General features: G+C 40.0%; 7 non-coding genes across 7 annotated transcripts; all 7 read left to right on the top strand.

Moving 5' to 3' along the window:
- Positions 1-746: 746 nt before the first annotated feature.
- Positions 747-819, top strand: TRNAR-CCU (transfer RNA arginine (anticodon CCU)). The gene has a single exon. It is a non-coding gene; the product is annotated as a tRNA-Arg (tRNA).
- A 2,207-nt stretch (positions 820-3,026) lies between these two features.
- Positions 3,027-3,099, top strand: TRNAR-CCU (transfer RNA arginine (anticodon CCU)). Its single transcript has one exon. It is a non-coding gene; the product is annotated as a tRNA-Arg (tRNA).
- A 2,207-nt stretch (positions 3,100-5,306) lies between these two features.
- On the top strand, positions 5,307-5,379 carry TRNAR-CCU (transfer RNA arginine (anticodon CCU)). The gene has a single exon. It is a non-coding gene; the product is annotated as a tRNA-Arg (tRNA).
- A 4,487-nt stretch (positions 5,380-9,866) lies between these two features.
- On the top strand, positions 9,867-9,939 carry TRNAR-CCU (transfer RNA arginine (anticodon CCU)). The gene has a single exon. It is a non-coding gene; the product is annotated as a tRNA-Arg (tRNA).
- A 2,208-nt stretch (positions 9,940-12,147) lies between these two features.
- TRNAR-CCU (transfer RNA arginine (anticodon CCU)) lies at positions 12,148-12,220 on the top strand. Its single transcript has one exon. It is a non-coding gene; the product is annotated as a tRNA-Arg (tRNA).
- A 4,486-nt stretch (positions 12,221-16,706) lies between these two features.
- On the top strand, positions 16,707-16,779 carry TRNAR-CCU (transfer RNA arginine (anticodon CCU)). The gene has a single exon. It is a non-coding gene; the product is annotated as a tRNA-Arg (tRNA).
- Positions 16,780-18,986: 2,207 nt separating this feature from the next.
- Positions 18,987-19,059, top strand: TRNAR-CCU (transfer RNA arginine (anticodon CCU)). Its single transcript has one exon. It is a non-coding gene; the product is annotated as a tRNA-Arg (tRNA).
- Positions 19,060-19,431: the final 372 nt, after the last annotated feature.

Genomic DNA, 19,431 nt, shown 5'->3' with positions numbered 1-19,431 from the left:
ATTCCTCTGTGGGGTGAATGAACTCGGAGGTGACTTGCGTTATCCTTTTTATGTATGACAAAGGTACTTTATTTCTTACTGCACATTTCAATGCCATCACTCAAAAAAAACAAAAAATTCCTAGTCTTTTGTTGTTTCATATGGAAGATTATGTTTTCAGGCATGGAGAATGAAAGCAGAAGCTGTAGTGCTGAATTAGACGTTCTCACAAACCATGTAATAATTTGTTCAAAAAAAGGCATGACATTTCTGAGTCATATTAAAAATGATGTGTAAATATGCAGATAGAGTCTATCTTTCCAGTAATGATCTACAGTGTGCAAAAAGTAAACCTTTTGCCATAAGTATCTCCTTTCTGCTAAGCACCGATCATTAAAAATCTCTCTATAAATATGTATATCAGAAGATGGAAATGCTAGTTCGGGTTGATGTTGTTAGAACTGCAAGTGCAGTTGTATTCCTTGAGCTGCCTTGATGTTTCCTGCTGGCTCGAGCAGTGGGCATTTTGTTGTGACATGTGAAGTGAAGTTAGGAGAGTTTAGCGTCCGCATTGTGTTGTTCTTCCAGGTGAGGGTATATTAGATATTTGAATAGTTGTAAGGACTTTAAAGAGAGGGGAGTTATCCATGGATTGCTTGTTGTGAATGTGTTGTATAAGTGATTCCATAGACTTAAACTGCGATAGAGACCACATGATAGGGAGTGAATCTTGTATCTGGACGACAGGGGAAAGCAGCATCAACATGGCCCCAGTGGCCTAATGGATAAGGCACTGGCCTCCTAAGCCAGGGATTGTGGGTTCAAGTCCCATCTGGGGTGAAACTCTGTACATTCAGCTCTTGACTTTTACATTTTCAAAGCACAAACCACACAATTCAGCCCTTGCTTTACATAGACTTTGCAGCTATGGAACATCAATCTACCTTCAAAACACAAGTGCTGGAATTCAAAAACATTTGCCTACATATCCTACTCTTGGGCCCAGTCTGGAGAATGGGATTTCAACCCACCTTTCTGGCTAGACATTTTTTATGTCCTCCTTTGGATAGCACTCGCAGGCAGTCTCCCATTTAGCATTAAAACATGTACTTATTTCACCACTTGAATGTATAAACTGTTGAATAATTAAAAATACCATGTGAAACTGCTATGTTGATAAAGAAGTATTTCTCGAAAAAAGTGCAGCAGATGGGAAGACAGTGCACCCTATTTTATGCTACTATCGCTGGGCCCCTAGTCTTAGAAACCAAACTGAGTTTAGGGAGGGCAGGGTGGTGTTTCAATGATGGCAGTTAAATAGATTTTTCAAAACACCCGGGGTGTTGTTAGACTGAGAAGTTGATGGGACACCTGTGAAAGGCAGCTTTACTTGTCTGCTTTTAGTTGATGTAGATTGTATGTCCTGTTTAACAACCTTTGGTTTCAACAAGGACATTAGAGAGATATTGGGACACTGCGTGGGATGCTTGTCCTCTCTCTATTTTGAAAATTTGCCATGCCAACTAAGGGCCAAGGCAGACGTTTAGTTTTAGCCTTGCCCAACTTTAATTTTCCAAACCTAGAGCATACATTTGGCGCAGATTGTAATACTTTGTTAGTACTACCTGTTGTTCCCTTAAGAGTGCATATATTGTGAACAAACAAGATGGCCAAATTATATCGTAGGAGTCTACCACACCAGGTCCTTCACTCGTAAGAACAGTGGGACTGAAGCATGATGGATTAACTAGTTCCCTTAAATGCAGCCATTTCAAACTTTAATCACCACAGCTGGGGACTCTTTAAAGGTGATATGAGCTTCTTTTATACCTGAGTGGGAGCGACAAACATGTAGAATATGTGTCGTATTTTTAGAAAGTGTTTGTAGCTATTGGTTAACAGCACTCCTGTGCAACCCTGTTGGCCTAATTCTAAGGCAGTCAAATACTCTCAAAGGGATTGTGGGTTTGAGTTCTTTCTGGGGTGGAAGAAGATGTATTTTGGAGATGTTTATCTAGTTTCCTAAGGGTCTTCCTTCTTAACAACATTAGCACTGAAGCGTGCTAATAAAATAACCAATTCCAACAAACTTTACTCCGCCACCTGTTCAAGTACCACAGCAGAGCATTTTCTCCACTGCTAGGATAGGAATGGAGAAATGTGCTTGTTTTATGTCTGAGCAGAAAAGATATATGTTTGAATGGATGTGTGGGATAAAACACACCCTGTCGTATGTTGTAAAGGTATTGCAAGTTGTGGAGTAGCTTAGTGATCACATAGAGGTAAGTGGGTGAAGACAGAATTCCTCTGTGGGGTGAATGAACTCGGAGGTGACTTGCGTTATCCTTTTTATGTATGACAAAGGTACTTTATTTCTTACTGCACATTTCAATGCCATCACTCAAAAAAAACAAAAAAATCCTAGTCTTTTGTTGTTTCATATGGAAGATTATGTTTTCAGGCATGGAGAATGAAAGCAGAAGCTGTAGTGCTGAATTAGACGTTCTCACACACCATGTAATAATTTGTTCAAAAAAAGGCATGACATTTCTGAGTCATATTAAAAATGATGTGTAAATATGCAGATAGAGTCTTTCTTTCCAGTAATGATCTACAGTGTGCAAAAAGTAAACCTTTTGCCATAACTATCTCCTTTCTGCTAAGCACCGATCATTAAAAATCTCTCTATAAATATGTATATCAGAAGAAGGAAATGCTAGTTCGGGTTCATGTTGTTAGAACTGCAAGTGCAGTTGTATTCCTTGAGCTGCCTTGACGTTTCCTGCTGGCTCGAGCAGTGGGCATTTTGTTGTGACATGTGAAGTGAAGTTAGGAGAGTTTAGCGTCCGCATTGTGTTGTTCTTCCAGGTGAGGGTATATTAGATATTTGAATAGTTGTAAGGACTTTAAAGAGAGGAGAGTTATCCATGGATTGCTTGTTGTGAATGTATTGTATAAGTGATTCCATAGACTTAAACTGCGGTAGAGACCACATGATAGGGAGTGGATCTTGTATTTGGAGGACAGGGGAGAGCAGCATCAACCTGGCCCCAGTGGCCTAATGGATAAGGCACTGGTCTCCTAAGCCAGGGATTGTGGGTTCAAGTCCCATCTGGGGTGAAACTCTGTACATTCAGCTCTTGACTTTTACATTTTCAAAGCACAAACCACACAATTCAGCCCTTGCTTTACATAGACTTTGCAGTTATTGAACATCAATCTACCTTCAAAACACAAGTGCTGGAACTCAAAAACATTTGCCTACATATCCTACTCTTGGGCCCAGTCTGGAGAATGGGATTTCAACCCACCTTTCTGGCTAGACATTTTTTATGTCCTCCTTTGGATAGCACTCGCAGGCAGTCTCCCATTTAGCATTAAAACATGTACTTATTTCACCACTTGAATGTATAAACTGTTGAATAATTAAAAATACCATGTGAAACTGCTATGTTGATAAAGAAGTATTTCTTGAAAAAAGTGCAGCAGATGGGAAGACAGTGCACCCTATTTTGTGCTACTATCGCTGGGCCCCTAGTCTTAGAAACCAAACTGAGTTTAGGGAGGGCAGGGTGGTGTTTCAATGATGGCAGTTAAATAGATTTTTCAAAACACCCGGGGTGTTGTTAGACTGAGAAGTTGATGGGACACCTGTGAAAGGCAGCTTTACTTTTCTGCTTTTAGTTGATGTAGATTGTATGTCCTGTTTAACAACCTTTGGTTTCAACAAGGACATTAGAGAGATAGTGGGACACTGCCTGGGATGCTTGTCCTCTCTCTCTTTTGAAAATTTGCCATGCCAACTAAGGGCCAAGGCAGACGTTTAGTTTTAGCCTTGCCCAACTCTAATTTTCCAAACCTAGAGCATACATTTGGCGCAGATTGTAATACTGTGTTAGTACTACCTGTTGTTCCCTTAAGAGTGCATATATTGTGAACAAACAAGATGGCCAAATTATATCGTAGGAGTCTACCACACCAGGTCCTTCACTCGTAAGAACAGTGGGACTGAAGCATGATGGATTAACTAGTTCCCTTAAATGCAGCCATTTCAAACTTTAATCACCACAGCTGGGGACTTTTTAAAGGTGATATGAACTTCTTTTATACCTGAGTGGGAGCGACAAACATGTAGAATATGTGTCGTATTTTTAGAAAGTGTTTGTAGCTATTGGTTAACAGCACTCCTGTGCAACCCTGTTGGCCTAATTCTAAGGCAGTCAAATACTCACAAAGGGATTGTGGGTTTGAGTTCTTTCTGGGGTGGAAGAAGATGTATTTTGGAGATATTTATCTAGTTTCCTAAGGGTCTTCCTTCTTAACAACATTAGCACTGAAGCTTGCTGATAAAATAACCAATTCCAACAAACTTTACTCCGCCACCTGTTCAAGTACCACAGCAGAGCATTTTCTCCACTGCTAGGATAGGAATGGAGAAATGTGCTTGTTTTATGTCTGAGCACAAAAGATATATGTTTGAATGGATGTGTGGGATAAAACACACCCTGTCGTATGTTGTAAAGGTATTGCAAGTTGTGGAGTAGCTTAGTGATCACATAGAGGTAAGTGGGTGAAGACAGAATTCCTCTGTGGGGTGAATGAACTCGGAGGTGACTTGCGTTATCCTTTTTATGTATGACAAAGGTACTTTATTTCTTACTGCACATTTCAATGCCATCACTCAAAAAAAACAAAAAAATCCTAGTCTTTTGTTGTTTCATATGGAAGATTATGTTTTCAGGCATGGAGAATGAAAGCAGAAGCTGTAGTGCTGAATTAGACGTTCTCACACACCATGTAATAATTTGTTCAAAAAAAGGCATGACATTTCTGAGTCATATTAAAAATGATGTGTAAATATGCAGATAGAGTCTTTCTTTCCAGTAATGATCTACAGTGTGCAAAAAGTAAACCTTTTGCCATAACTATCTCCTTTCTGCTAAGCACCGATCATTAAAAATCTCTCTATAAATATGTATATCAGAAGAAGGAAATGCTAGTTCGGGTTCATGTTGTTAGAACTGCAAGTGCAGTTGTATTCCTTGAGCTGCCTTGACGTTTCCTGCTGGCTCGAGCAGTGGGCATTTTGTTGTGACATGTGAAGTGAAGTTAGGAGAGTTTAGCGTCCGCATTGTGTTGTTCTTCCAGGTGAGGGTATATTAGATATTTGAATAGTTGTAAGGACTTTAAAGAGAGGAGAGTTATCCATGGATTGCTTGTTGTGAATGTATTGTATAAGTGATTCCATAGACTTAAACTGCGGTAGAGACCACATGATAGGGAGTGGATCTTGTATTTGGAGGACAGGGGAGAGCAGCATCAACCTGGCCCCAGTGGCCTAATGGATAAGGCACTGGTCTCCTAAGCCAGGGATTGTGGGTTCAAGTCCCATCTGGGGTGAAACTCTGTACATTCAGCTCTTGACTTTTACATTTTCAAAGCACAAACCACACAATTCAGCCCTTGCTTTACATAGACTTTGCAGTTATTGAACATCAATCTACCTTCAAAACACAAGTGCTGGAACTCAAAAACATTTGCCTACATATCCTACTCTTGGGCCCAGTCTGGAGAATGGGATTTCAACCCACCTTTCTGGCTAGACATTTTTTATGTCCTCCTTTGGATAGCACTCGCAGGCAGTCTCCCATTTAGCATTAAAACATGTACTTATTTCACCACTTGAATGTATAAACTGTTGAATAATTAAAAATACCATGTGAAACTGCTATGTTGATAAAGAAGTATTTCTTGAAAAAAGTGCAGCAGATGGGAAGACAGTGCACCCTATTTTGTGCTACTATCGCTGGGCCCCTAGTCTTAGAAACCAAACTGAGTTTAGGGAGGGCAGGGTGGTGTTTCAATGATGGCAGTTAAATAGATTTTTCAAAACACCCGGGGTGTTGTTAGACTGAGAAGTTGATGGGACACCTGTGAAAGGCAGCTTTACTTTTCTGCTTTTAGTTGATGTAGATTGTATGTCCTGTTTAACAACCTTTGGTTTCAACAAGGACATTAGAGAGATAGTGGGACACTGCCTGGGATGCTTGTCCTCTCTCTATTTTGAAAATTTGCCATGCCAACTAAGGGCCAAGGCAGACGTTTAGTTTTAGCCTTGCCCAACTCTAATTTTCCAAACCTAGAGCATACATTTGGCGCAGATTGTAATACTGTGTTAGTACTACCTGTTGTTCCCTTAAGAGTGCATATATTGTGAACAAACAAGATGGCCAAATTATATCGTAGGAGTCTACCACACCAGGTCCTTCACTCGTAAGAACAGTGGGACTGAAGCATGATGGATTAACTAGTTCCCTTAAATGCAGCCATTTCAAACTTTAATCACCACAGCTGGGGACTTTTTAAAGGTGATATGAACTTCTTTTATACCTGAGTGGGAGCGACAAACATGTAGAATATGTGTCGTATTTTTAGAAAGTGTTTGTAGCTATTGGTTAACAGCACTCCTGTGCAACCCTGTTGGCCTAATTCTAAGGCAGTCAAATACTCACAAAGGGATTGTGGGTTTGAGTTCTTTCTGGGGTGGAAGAAGATGTATTTTGGAGATATTTATCTAGTTTCCTAAGGGTCTTCCTTCTTAACAACATTAGCACTGAAGCGTGCTGATAAAATAACCAATTCCAACAAACTTTACTCCGCCACCTGTTCAAGTACCACAGCAGAGCATTTTCTCCACTGCTAGGATAGGAATGGAGAAATGTGCTTGTTTTATGTCTGAGCACAAAAGATATATGTTTGAATGGATGTGTGGGATAAAACACACCCTGTCGTATGTTGTAAAGGTATTGCAAGTTGTGGAGTAGCTTAGTGATCACATAGAGGTAAGTGGGTGAAGACAGAATTCCTCTGTGGGGTGAATGAACTCGGAGGTGACTTGCGTTATCCTTTTTATGTATGACAAAGGTACTTTATTTCTTACTGCACATTTCAATGCCATCACTCAAAAAAAACAAAAAATTCCTAGTCTTTTGTTGTTTCATATGGAAGATTATATTTTCAGGCATGGAGAATGAAAGCAGAAGCTGTAGTGCTGAATTAGACGTTCTCACAAACCATGTAATAATTTGTTCAAAAAAAGGCATGACATTTCTGAGTCATATTAAAAATGATGTGTAAATATGCAGATAGAGTCTATCTTTCCAGTAATGATCTACAGTGTGCAAAAAGTAAACCTTTTGCCATAAGTATCTCCTTTCTGCTAAGCACCGATCATTAAAAATCTCTCTATAAATATGTATATCAGAAGATGGAAATGCTAGTTCGGGTTGATGTTGTTAGAACTGCAAGTGCAGTTGTATTCCTTGAGCTGCCTTGATGTTTCCTGCTGGCTCGAGCAGTGGGCATTTTGTTGTGACATGTGAAGTGAAGTTAGGAGAGTTTAGCGTCCGCATTGTGTTGTTCTTCCAGGTGAGGGTATATTAGATATTTGAATAGTTGTAAGGACTTTAAAGGGAGGGGAGTTATCCATGGATTGTTTGTTGTGAATGTATTGTATAAGTGATTCCATAGACTTAAACTGCGGAAAGAGACCACATGATAGGGAGTGGATCTTGTATCTGGAGGACAGGGGAGAACAGCATCAACATGGCCCCAGTGGCCTAATGGATAAGGCACTGGCCTCCTAAGCCAGGGATTGTGGGTTCAAGTCCCTCTGGGGTGAAACTCTGTACATTCAGCTCTTGACTTTTACATTTTCAAAGCACAAACCACACAATTCAGCCCTTGCTTTACATAGAATTTGCAGCTATGGAACATCAATCTACCTTCAAAACACAAGGGCTGGAACTCCAAAACATTTGCCTACATATCCTACTCTTGGGCCCAGTCTGGAGAATGGGATTTCAACCCACCTTTCTGGCTAGACATTTTTTATGTCCTCCTTTGGATAGCACTCGCAGGCAGTCTCCCATTTAGCATTAAAACATGTACTTATTTCACCACTTGAATGTATAAACTGTTGAATAATAAAAAATACCATGTGAAACTGCTATGTTGATAAAGAAGTATTTCTCGAAAAAAGTGCAGCAGATGGGAAGACAGTGCACCCTATTTTATGCTACTATCGCTGGGCCCCTAGTCTTAGAAACCAAACTGAGTTTAGGGAGGGCAGGGTGGTGTTTCAATGATGGCAGTTAAATAGATTTTTCAAAACACCCGGGGTGTTGTTAGACTGAGAAGTTGATGGGACACCTGTGAAAGGCAGCTTTACTTGTCTGCTTTTAGTTGATGTAGATTGTATGTCCTGTTTAACAACCTTTGGTTTCAACAAGGACATTAGAGAGATATTGGGACACTGAGTGGGATGCTTGTCCTCTCTCTATTTTGAAAATTTGCAATGCCAACTAAGGGCCAAGGCAGACGTTTAGTTTTAGCCTTGCCCAACTCTAATTTTCCAAACCTAGAGCATACATTTGGTGCAGATTGTAATACTTTGTTAGTACTACCTGTTGTTCCCTTAAGAGTGCATATATTGTGAACAAACAAGATGGCCAAATTATATCGTAGGAGTCTACCACACCAGGTCCTTCACTCGTAAGAACAGTGGGACTGAAGCATGATGGATTAACTAGTTCCCTTAAATGCAGCCATTTCAAACTTTAATCACCACAGCTGGGGACTCTTTAAAGGTGATATGAGCTTCTTTTATACCTGAGTGGGAGCGACAAACATGTAGAATATGTGTCGTATTTTTAGAAAGTGTTTGTAGCTATTGGTTAACAGCACTCCTGTGCAACCCTGTTGGCCTAATTCTAAGGCAGTCAAATACTCACAAAGGGATTGTGGGTTTGAGTTCTTTCTGGGGTGGAAGAAGATGTATTTTGGAGATGTTTATCTAGTTTCCTAAGGGTCTTCCTTCTTAACAACATTAGCACTGAAGCGTGCTAATAAAATAACCAATTCCAACAAACTTTACTCCGCCACCTGTTCATGTACCACAGCAGAGCATTTTCTCCACTGCTAGGATAGGAATGGAGAAATGTGGTTGTTTTATGTCTGAGCAGAAAAGATATATGTTTGAATGGATGTGTGGGATAAAACTCACCCTGTCGTATGTTGTAAAGGTATTGCAAGTTGTGGAGTAGCTTAGTGATCACATAGAGGTAAGTGGGTGAAGACAGAATTCCTCTGTGGGGTGAATGAACTCGGAGGTGATTTGCGTTATCCTTTTTATGTTTGACAAAGGTACTTTATTTCTTACTGCACATTTCAATGCCATCACTCAAAAAAAACAAAAAAATCCTAGTCTTTTGTTGTTTCATATGGAAGATTATGTTTTCAGGCATGGAGAATGAAAGCAGAAGCTGTAGTGCTGAATTAGACGTTCTCACAAACCATGTAATAATTTGTTCAAAAAAAGGCATGACATTTCTGAGTCATATTAAAAATGATGTGTAAATATGCAGATAGAGTCTATCTTTCCAGTAATGATCTACAGTGTGCAAAAAGTAAACCTTTTGCCATAAGTATCTCCTTTCTGCTAAGCACCGATCTTAAAAAATCTCTCTATAAATATGTATATCAGAAGAAGGAAATGCTAGTTCGGGTAGATGTTGTTAGAACTGCAAGCGCAGTTGTATTCCTTGAGCTGCCTTGATGTTTCCTGCTGGCTCGAGCAGTGGGCATTTTGTTGTGACATGTGAAGTGAAGTTAGGAGAGTTTAGCGTCCGCATGGTGTTGTTCTTCCAGGTGAGGGTATATTAGCTATTTGAATAGTTGTAAGGACTTTAAAGAGAGGGGAGTTATCCATGGATTGCTTGTTGTGAATGTATTGTATAAGTGATTCCATAGACTTAAACTGCGGTAGAGACCACATGATAGGGAGTGGATCTTGTATTTGGAGGACAGGGGAGAGCAGTATGAACGTGGCCCCAGTGGCCTAATGGATAAGGCTCTGGCCTCCTAAGCCAGGGGTTGTGGGTTCAAGTCCCATATGGGGTGAAACTCTGTACATTCAGCTCTAGACTTTTACATTTTCAAAGCACAAACCACACAATTCAGCCCTTCCTTTACATAGACTTTGCAGCTATGGAACATCAATCTACCTTCAAAACACAAGTGCTGGAACTCAAAAACATTTGCCTACATATTCTACTCTTGGGCCCAGTCTGAAGAATGGGATTTCAACCCACCTTTCTGGCTAGACATTTTTTATGTCCTCCTTTGGATAGCACTCGCAGGCAGTCTCCCATTTAGCATTAAAACATGTACTTATTTCACCACTTGAATGCATAAACTGTTGAATAATTAAAAATACCATGTGAAACTGCTATGTTGATAAAGAAGTATTTCTCGAAAAAAGTGCAGCAGATGGGAAGACAGTGCACCCTATTTTATGCTACTATCGCTGGGCCCCTAGTCTTAGAAACCAAACTGAGTTTAGGGAGGGCAGGGTGGTGTTTCAATGATGGCAGTTAAATAGATTTTTCAAAACACCCGGGGTGTTGTTAGACTGAGAAGTTGATGGGACACCTGTGAAAGGCAGCTTTACTTGTCTGCTTTTAGTTGATGTAGATTGTATGTCCTGTTTAACAACCTTTGGTTTCAACAAGGACATTAGAGAGATATTGGGACACTGCCTGGGATGCTTGTCCTCTCTCTATTTTGAAAATTTGCCATGCCAACTAAGGGCCAAGGCAGACGTTTAGTTTTAGCCTTGCCCAACTTTAATTTTCCAAACCTAGAGCATACATTTGGCGCAGATTGTAATACTTTGTTAGTACTACCTGTTGTTCCCTTAAGAGTGCATATATTGTGAACAAACAAGATGGCCAAATTATATCGTAGGAGTCTACCACACCAGGTCCTTCACTCGTAAGAACAGTGGGACTGAAGCATGATGGATTAACTAGTTCCCTTAAATGCAGCCATTTCAAACTTTAATCACCACAGCTGGGGACTCTTTAAAGGTGATATGAGCTTATTTTATACCTGAGTGGGAGCGACAAACATGTAGAATATGTGTCGTATTTTTAGAAAGTGTTTGTAGCTATTGGTTAACAGCACTCCTGTGCAACCCTGTTGGCCTAATTCTAAGGCAGTCAAATACTCTCAAAGGGATTGTGGGTTTGAGTTCTTTCTGGGGTGGAAGAAGATGTATTTTGGAGATGTTTATCTAGTTTCCTAAGGGTCTTCCTTCTTAACAACATTAGCACTGAAGCGTGCTAATAAAATAACCAATTCCAACAAACTTTACTCCGCCACCTATTCAAGTACCACAGCAGAGCATTTTCTCCACTGCTAGGATAGGAATGGAGAAATGTGCTTGTTTTATGTCTGAGCAGAAAAGATATATGTTTGAATGGATGTGTGGGATAAAACACACCCTGTCGTATGTTGTAAAGGTATTGCAAGTTGTGGAGTAGCTTAGTGATCACATAGAGGTAAGTGGGTGAAGACAGAATTCCTCTGTGGGGTGAATGAACTCGGAGGTGACTTGCGTTATCCTTTTTATGTATGACAAAGGTACTTTATTTCTTACTGCACATTTCAATGCCATCACTCAAAAAAAACAAAAAAATCCTAGTCTTTTGTTGTTTCATATGGAAGATTATTTTTTCAGGCATGGAGAATGAAAGCAGAAGCTGTAGTGCTGAATTAGACGTTCTCACACACCATGTAATAATTTGTTCAAAAAAAGGCAGTGACATTTCTGAGTCATATTAAAAATGATGTGTAAATATGCAGATAGAGTCTATCTTTCCAGTAATGATCTACAGTGTGCAAAAAGTAAACCTTTTGCCATAAATATCTCCTTTCAGCTAAGCACCGATCACTAAAAATCTCTCTATAAATATGTATATCAGAAGAAGGAAATGCTAGTTCGGGTTGATGTTGTTAGAACTGCAAGTGCAGTTGTATTCCTTGAGCTGCCATGATTTTTCCTGCTGGCTCGAGCAGTGGGCATTTTGTTGTGACATGTGAAGTGAAGTTAGGAGAGTTTAGCGTCCGCATTGTGTTGTTCTTCCAGGTGAGGGTATATTAGATATTTGAATAGTTGTAAGGACTTTAAAGAGAGGGGAGTTATCCATGGATTGCTTGTTGTGAATGTATTGTATAAGTGATTCCATAGACTTAAACTGCGGTAGAGACCACATGATAGGGAGTGGATCGTGTATTTGGAGGACAGGGGAGAGCAGTATCAACATGGCCCCAGTGGCCTAATGGATAAGGCGCTGGCCTCCTAAGCCAGGGATTGTGGGTTCAAGTCCCATCTGAGATGAAACTCTGTACATTCAGCTCTTGACTTTTACATTTTCAAAGCACAAACCACACAATTCAGCCCTTGCTTTACATAGACTTTGCAGCTATGGAACATCAATCTACCTTCAAAACACAAGTGCTGGAACTCAAAAACATTTGCCTACATATCCTACTCTTGGGCCCAGTCTGGAGAATGGGATTTGAACCCACCTTTCTGGCTAGACATTTTTTATGTCCTCCTTTGGATAGCACTCACAGGCAGTCTCCCATTTAGCATTAAAACATGTACTTATTTCACCACTTGAATGTATAAACTGTTGAATAATTAAAAATACCATGTGAAACTGCTATGTTGATAAAGAAGTATTTCTCGAAAAAAGTGCAGCAGATGGGAAGACAGTGCACCCTATTTTATGCTACTATCGCTGGGCCCCTAGTCTTAGAAACCAAACTGAGTTTAGGGAGGGCAGGGTGGTGTTTCAATGATGGCAGTTAAATAGATTTTTCAAAACACCTGGGGTGTTGTTAGACTGAGAAGTTGATGGGACACCTGTGAAAGGCAGCTTTACTTGTCTGCTTTTAGTTGATGTAGATTGTATGTCCTGTTTAACAACTTTTGGTTTCAACAAGGACATTAGAGAGATATTGGGACACTGCCTGGGATGCTTTTCCTCTCTCTATTTTGAAAATTTGCCATGCCAACTAAGGGCCAAGGCAGACGTTTAGTTTTAGCCTTGCCCAACTCTAATTTTCCAAACCTAGAGCATACATTTGGCGCAGATTGTAATACTTTGTTAGTTCTACCTGTTGTTCCCTTAAGAGTGCATATATTGTGAACAAACAAGATGGCGAAATTATATCGTAGGAGTCTGCCCACTAGGTCCTTCACTCGTAAGAACAGTGGGACTGAAGCATGATGGATTAACTAGTTCCCTTAAATGCAGCCATTTCAAACTTTAATCACCACAGCTGGGGACTCTTTAAAGGTGATATGAACTTCTTTTATACCTGAGTGGGAGCGACAAACATGTAGAATATGTGTCGTATTTTTAGAAAGTGTTTGTAGCGATTGGTTAACAGCACTCCTGTGCAACCCCGTTGGCCTAATGGGTAAGGCAGTCAAATACTCACAAAGGGATTGTGGGTTTGAGTTCTTTCTGGGGTGGAAAAAGATGTATTTTGGAGATGTTTATCTAGTTTCCTAAGCATCTTCCTTCTTAACAACATTAGCACTGAAGCGTGCTAATAAAATAACCAATTCCAACAAACTTTACTCCGCCACCTGTTCAAGTACCACAGCAGAGCATTTTCTCCACTGCTAGGATAGGAATGGAGAAATGTGCTTGTTTTATGTCTGAGCAGAAAAGATATATGTTTGAATGGATGTGTGGGATTAAACACACCCTGTTGTATGTTGTAAAGGTATTGCAAGTTGTGGAGTAGCTTAGTGATCACATAGAGGAAAGTGGGTGAAGTCAGAATTCCTCTGTGGGGTGAATGAACTCGGAGGTGACTTGCGTTATCCTTTTTATGTATGACAAAGGTACTTTATTTCTTACTGCACATTTCAATGCCATCACTCAAAAAAACCAAAAAATTCCTAGTCTTTTGTTGTTTCATATGGAAGATTATGTTTTCAGGCATGGAGAATGAAAGCAGAAGCTGTAGTGCTGAATTAGACGTTCTCACAAACCATGTAATAATTTGTTCAAAAAAAGGCATGACATTTCTGAGTCATATTTAAAATGATATGTAAATATGCAGAGAGTCTATCTTTCCAGTAATGATCTAGAGTGTGCAAAAAGTAAACCTTTTGCCATAAGTATCTCCTTTCTGCTAAGCACCGATCATTAAAAATCTCTCTATAAATATGTATATCAGAAGAAGGAAATGCTAGTTCGGGTTGATGTTGTTAGAACTGCAAGTGCAGTTGTATTCCTTGAGCTGCTTTGATGTTTCCTGCTGGCTCGAGCAGTGGGCATTTTGTTGTGACATATGAAGTGAAGTTAGGAGAGTTTAGCGTCCGCATTGTGTTGTTCTTCCAGGTGAGGGTATACTAGATATTTGAATAGTTGTAAGGACTTTAAAGAGAGGGGAGTTATCCATGGATTGCTTGTTGTGAATGTATTGTATAAGTGATTCCATAGACTTAAACTGCGGTAGAGACCATATGATAGGGAGTGGATCTTGTATTTGGAGGACAGGGGAGAGCAGGATCAATGTGGCCCCAGTGGCCTAATGGATAAGGCACTGGCCTCCTAAGCCAGGGATTGTGTTTTCAAGTCCCATCTGGGTTGAAACTCTGTACATTCAGCTCTTGACTTTTACATTTTCAAAGCACAAACCACACAATTCAGACCTTGCTTTACATAGACTTTGCAGCTATGGAACATCAATCTACCTTCAAAACACAAGTGCTGGAACTCAAAAACATTTGCCTACATATCCTACTCTTGTGCCCAGTCTGGAGAATGGGATTTCAACCCACCTTTCTGGCTAGACATTTTTTATGTCCTCCTTTGGATAGCACTCGCAGGCAGTCTCCCATTTAGCATAAAAACATGTACTTATTTCACCACTTGAATGTATAAACTGTTGAATAATTAAAAATACCATGTGAAACTGCTATGTTGACAAAGAAGTATTTCTCGAAAAAAGTGCAGCAGATGGGAAGACAGTGCACCCTATTTTATGCTACTATCGCTGGGCCCCTAGTCTTAGAAACCAAACTGAGTTTAGGGAGGGCAGGGTGGTGTTTCAATGATGGCAGTTAAATAGATTTTTCAAAACACCCGGGGTGTTGTTAGACTGAGAAGTTGATGGGACACCTGTGAAAGGCAGCTTTACTTGTCTGCTTTTAGTTGATGTAGATTGTATGTCCTGTTTAACAACCTTTGGTTTCAACAAGGACATTAGAGAGATATTGGGACACTGCCTGGGATGCTTGTCCTCTCTCTATTTTGAAAATTTGCCATGCCAACTAAGGGCCAAGGCAGACGTTTAGTTTTAGCCTTGCCCAACTCTAATTTTCCAAACCTAGAGCATACATTTGGCGCAGATTGTAATACTTTGTTAGTACTACCTGTTGTTCCCTTAAGAGTGCATATATTGAGAACAAACAAGATGGCCAAATTATATCGTAGGAGTCTGCCACACCAAGTCCTTCACTCGTAAGAACAGTGGGACTGAAGCATGATGGATTAACTAGTTCCCTTAAATGCAGCCATTTCAAACTTTAATCACCACAGCTGGGGACTCTTTAAAGGTGATATGAACTTCTTTTATACCTGAGTGGGAGCGACAAACATGTAGAATATGAGTCGTATTTTTAGAAAGTGTTTGTAGCTATTGGTTAACAGCACTCCTGTGCAACCCCGTTGGCCTAATGGGTAAGGCAGTCAAATACTCACAAAGGGATTGTGGGTTTGAGTTCTTTCTGGGGTGGAAGAAGATGTATTTTGGAGATGTTTATCTAGTTTCCTAAGCGTCTTCCTTCTTAACAACATTAGCACTGAAGCGTGCTGATAAAATAACCAATTCCAACAAACTTTACTCCGCCACCTGTTCAAGTACCACAGCAGAGCATTTTCTCCACTGCTAGGATAGGAATGGAGAAATGTGCTTGTTTTATGTCTGAGCAGAAAAGATATATGTTTGAATGGATGTGTGGGATAAAACACACCCTGTCGTATGTTGTAAAGGTATTGCAAGTTGTGGAGTAGCTTAGTGATCACATAGAGGAAAGTGGGTGAAGACAGAATTCCTCTGTGGGGTGAATGAACTCGGAGGTGACTTGCGTTATCCTTTTTATGTATGACAAAGGTACTTTATTTCTTACTGCACATTTCAATGCCATCACTCAAAAAAAACAAAAAAATCCTAGTCTTTTGTTGTTTCATATGGAAGATTATGTTTTCAGGCATGGAGAATGAAAGCAGAAGCTGTAGTGCTGAATTAGACGTTCTCACACACCATGTAATAATTTGTTCAAAAAAAGGCATGACATTTCTGAGTCATATTAAAAATGATGTGTAAATATGCAGATAGAGTCTTTCTTTCCAGTAATGATCTACAGTGTGCAAAAAGTAAACCTTTTGCCATAACTATCTCCTTTCTGCTAAGCACCGATCATTAAAAATCTCTCTATAAATATGTATATCAGAAGAAGGAAATGCTAGTTCGGGTTCATGTTGTTAGAACTGCAAGTGCAGTTGTATTCCTTGAGCTGCCTTGACGTTTCCTGCTGGCTCGAGCAGTGGGCATTTTGTTGTGACATGTGAAGTGAAGTTAGGAGAGTTTAGCGTCCGCATTGTGTTGTTCTTCCAGGTGAGGGTATATTAGATATTTGAATAGTTGTAAGGACTTTAAAGAGAGGAGAGTTATCCATGGATTGCTTGTTGTGAATGTATTGTATAAGTGATTCCATAGACTTAAACTGCGGTAGAGACCACATGATAGGGAGTGGATCTTGTATTTGGAGGACAGGGGAGAGCAGCATCAACCTGGCCCCAGTGGCCTAATGGATAAGGCACTGGTCTCCTAAGCCAGGGATTGTGGGTTCAAGTCCCATCTGGGGTGAAACTCTGTACATTCAGCTCTTGACTTTTACATTTTCAAAGCACAAACCACACAATTCAGCCCTTGCTTTACATAGACTTTGCAGTTATTGAACATCAATCTACCTTCAAAACACAAGTGCTGGAACTCAAAAACATTTGCCTACATATCCTACTCTTGGGCCCAGTCTGGAGAATGGGATTTCAACCCACCTTTCTGGCTAGACATTTTTTATGTCCTCCTTTGGATAGCACTCGCAGGCAGTCTCCCATTTAGCATTAAAACATGTACTTATTTCACCACTTGAATGTATAAACTGTTGAATAATTAAAAATACCATGTGAAACTGCTATGTTGATAAAGAAGTATTTCTTGAAAAAAGTGCAGCAGATGGGAAGACAGTGCACCCTATTTTGTGCTACTATCGCTGGGCCCCTAGTCTTAGAAACCAAACTGAGTTTAGGGAGGGCAGGGTGGTGTTTCAATGATGGCAGTTAAATAGATTTTTCAAAACACCCGGGGTGTTGTTAGACTGAGAAGTTGATGGGACACCTGTGAAAGGCAGCTTTACTTTTCTGCTTTTAGTTGATGTAGATTGTATGTCCTGTTTAACAACCTTTGGTTTCAACAAGGACATTAGAGAGATAGTGGGACACTGCCTGGGATGCTTGTCCTCTCTCTCTTTTGAAAATTTGCCATGCCAACTAAGGGCCAAGGCAGACGTTTAGTTTTAGCCTTGCCCAACTCTAATTTTCCAAACCTAGAGCATACATTTGGCGCAGATTGTAATACTGTGTTAGTACTACCTGTTGTTCCCTTAAGAGTGCATATATTGTGAACAAACAAGATGGCCAAATTATATCGTAGGAGTCTACCACACCAGGTCCTTCACTCGTAAGAACAGTGGGACTGAAGCATGATGGATTAACTAGTTCCCTTAAATGCAGCCATTTCAAACTTTAATCACCACAGCTGGGGACTTTTTAAAGGTGATATGAACTTCTTTTATACCTGAGTGGGAGCGACAAACATGTAGAATATGTGTCGTATTTTTAGAAAGTGTTTGTAGCTATTGGTTAACAGCACTCCTGTGCAACCCTGTTGGCCTAATTCTAAGGCAGTCAAATACTCACAAAGGGATTGTGGGTTTGAGTTCTTTCTGGGGTGGAAGAAGATGTATTTTGGAGATATTTATCTAGTTTCCTAAGGGTCTTCCTTCTTAACAACATTAGCACTGAAGCTTGCTGATAAAATAACCAATTCCAACAAACTTTACTCCGCCACCTGTTCAAGTACCACAGCAGAGCATTTTCTCCACTGCTAGGATAGGAATGGAGAAATGTGCTTGTTTTATGTCTGAGCAGAAAAGATATATGTTTGAATGGATGTGTGGGATAAAACACACCCTGTCGTATGTTGTAAAGGTATTGCAAGTTGTGGAGTAGCTTAGTGATCACATAGAGGTAAGTGGGTGAAGACAGAATTCCTCTGTGGGGTGAATGAACTCGGAGGTGACTTGCGTTATCCTTTTTATGTATGACAAAGGTACTTTATTTCTTACTGCACATTTCAATGCCATCACTCAAAAAAAACAAAAAAATCCTAGTCTTTTGTTGTTTCATATGGAAGATTATGTTTTCAGGCATGGAGAATGAAAGCAGAAGCTGTAGTGCTGAATTAGACGTTCTCACACACCATGTAATAATTTGTTCAAAAAAAGGCATGACATTTCTGAGTCATATTAAAAATGATGTGTAAATATGCAGATAGAGTCTTTCTTTCCAGTAATGATCTACAGTGTGCAAAAAGTAAACCTTTTGCCATAACTATCTCCTTTCTGCTAAGCACCGATCATTAAAAATCTCTCTATAAATATGTATATCAGAAGAAGGAAATGCTAGTTCGGGTTCATGTTGTTAGAACTGCAAGTGCAGTTGTATTCCTTGAGCTGCCTTGACGTTTCCTGCTGGCTCGAGCAGTGGGCATTTTGTTGTGACATGTGAAGTGAAGTTAGGAGAGTTTAGCGTCCGCATTGTGTTGTTCTTCCAGGTGAGGGTATATTAGATATTTGAATAGTTGTAAGGACTTTAAAGAGAGGAGAGTTATCCATGGATTGCTTGTTGTGAATGTATTGTATAAGTGATTCCATAGACTTAAACTGCGGTAGAGACCACATGATAGGGAGTGGATCTTGTATTTGGAGGACAGGGGAGAGCAGCATCAACCTGGCCCCAGTGGCCTAATGGATAAGGCACTGGTCTCCTAAGCCAGTGATTGTGGGTTCAAGTCCCATCTGGGGTGAAACTCTGTACATTCAGCTCTTGACTTTTACATTTTCAAAGCACAAACCACACAATTCAGCCCTTGCTTTACATAGACTTTGCAGTTATTGAACATCAATCTACCTTCAAAACACAAGTGCTGGAACTCAAAAACATTTGCCTACATATCCTACTCTTGGGCCCAGTCTGGAGAATGGGATTTCAACCCACCTTTCTGGCTAGACATTTTTTATGTCCTCCTTTGGATAGCACTCGCAGGCAGTCTCCCATTTAGCATTAAAACATGTACTTATTTCACCACTTGAATGTATAAACTGTTGAATAATTAAAAATACCATGTGAAACTGCTATGTTGATAAAGAAGTATTTCTTGAAAAAAGTGCAGCAGATG

The sequence above is a fragment of the Pleurodeles waltl genome, chromosome 7 (assembly GCF_031143425.1).
Source record: "Pleurodeles waltl isolate 20211129_DDA chromosome 7, aPleWal1.hap1.20221129, whole genome shotgun sequence".
Lineage (NCBI taxonomy): Eukaryota > Metazoa > Chordata > Amphibia > Caudata > Salamandridae > Pleurodeles > Pleurodeles waltl.
Note: the sequence above shows the minus strand (reverse complement) of the source record. Positions and strands in the feature narration are given on the sequence as shown.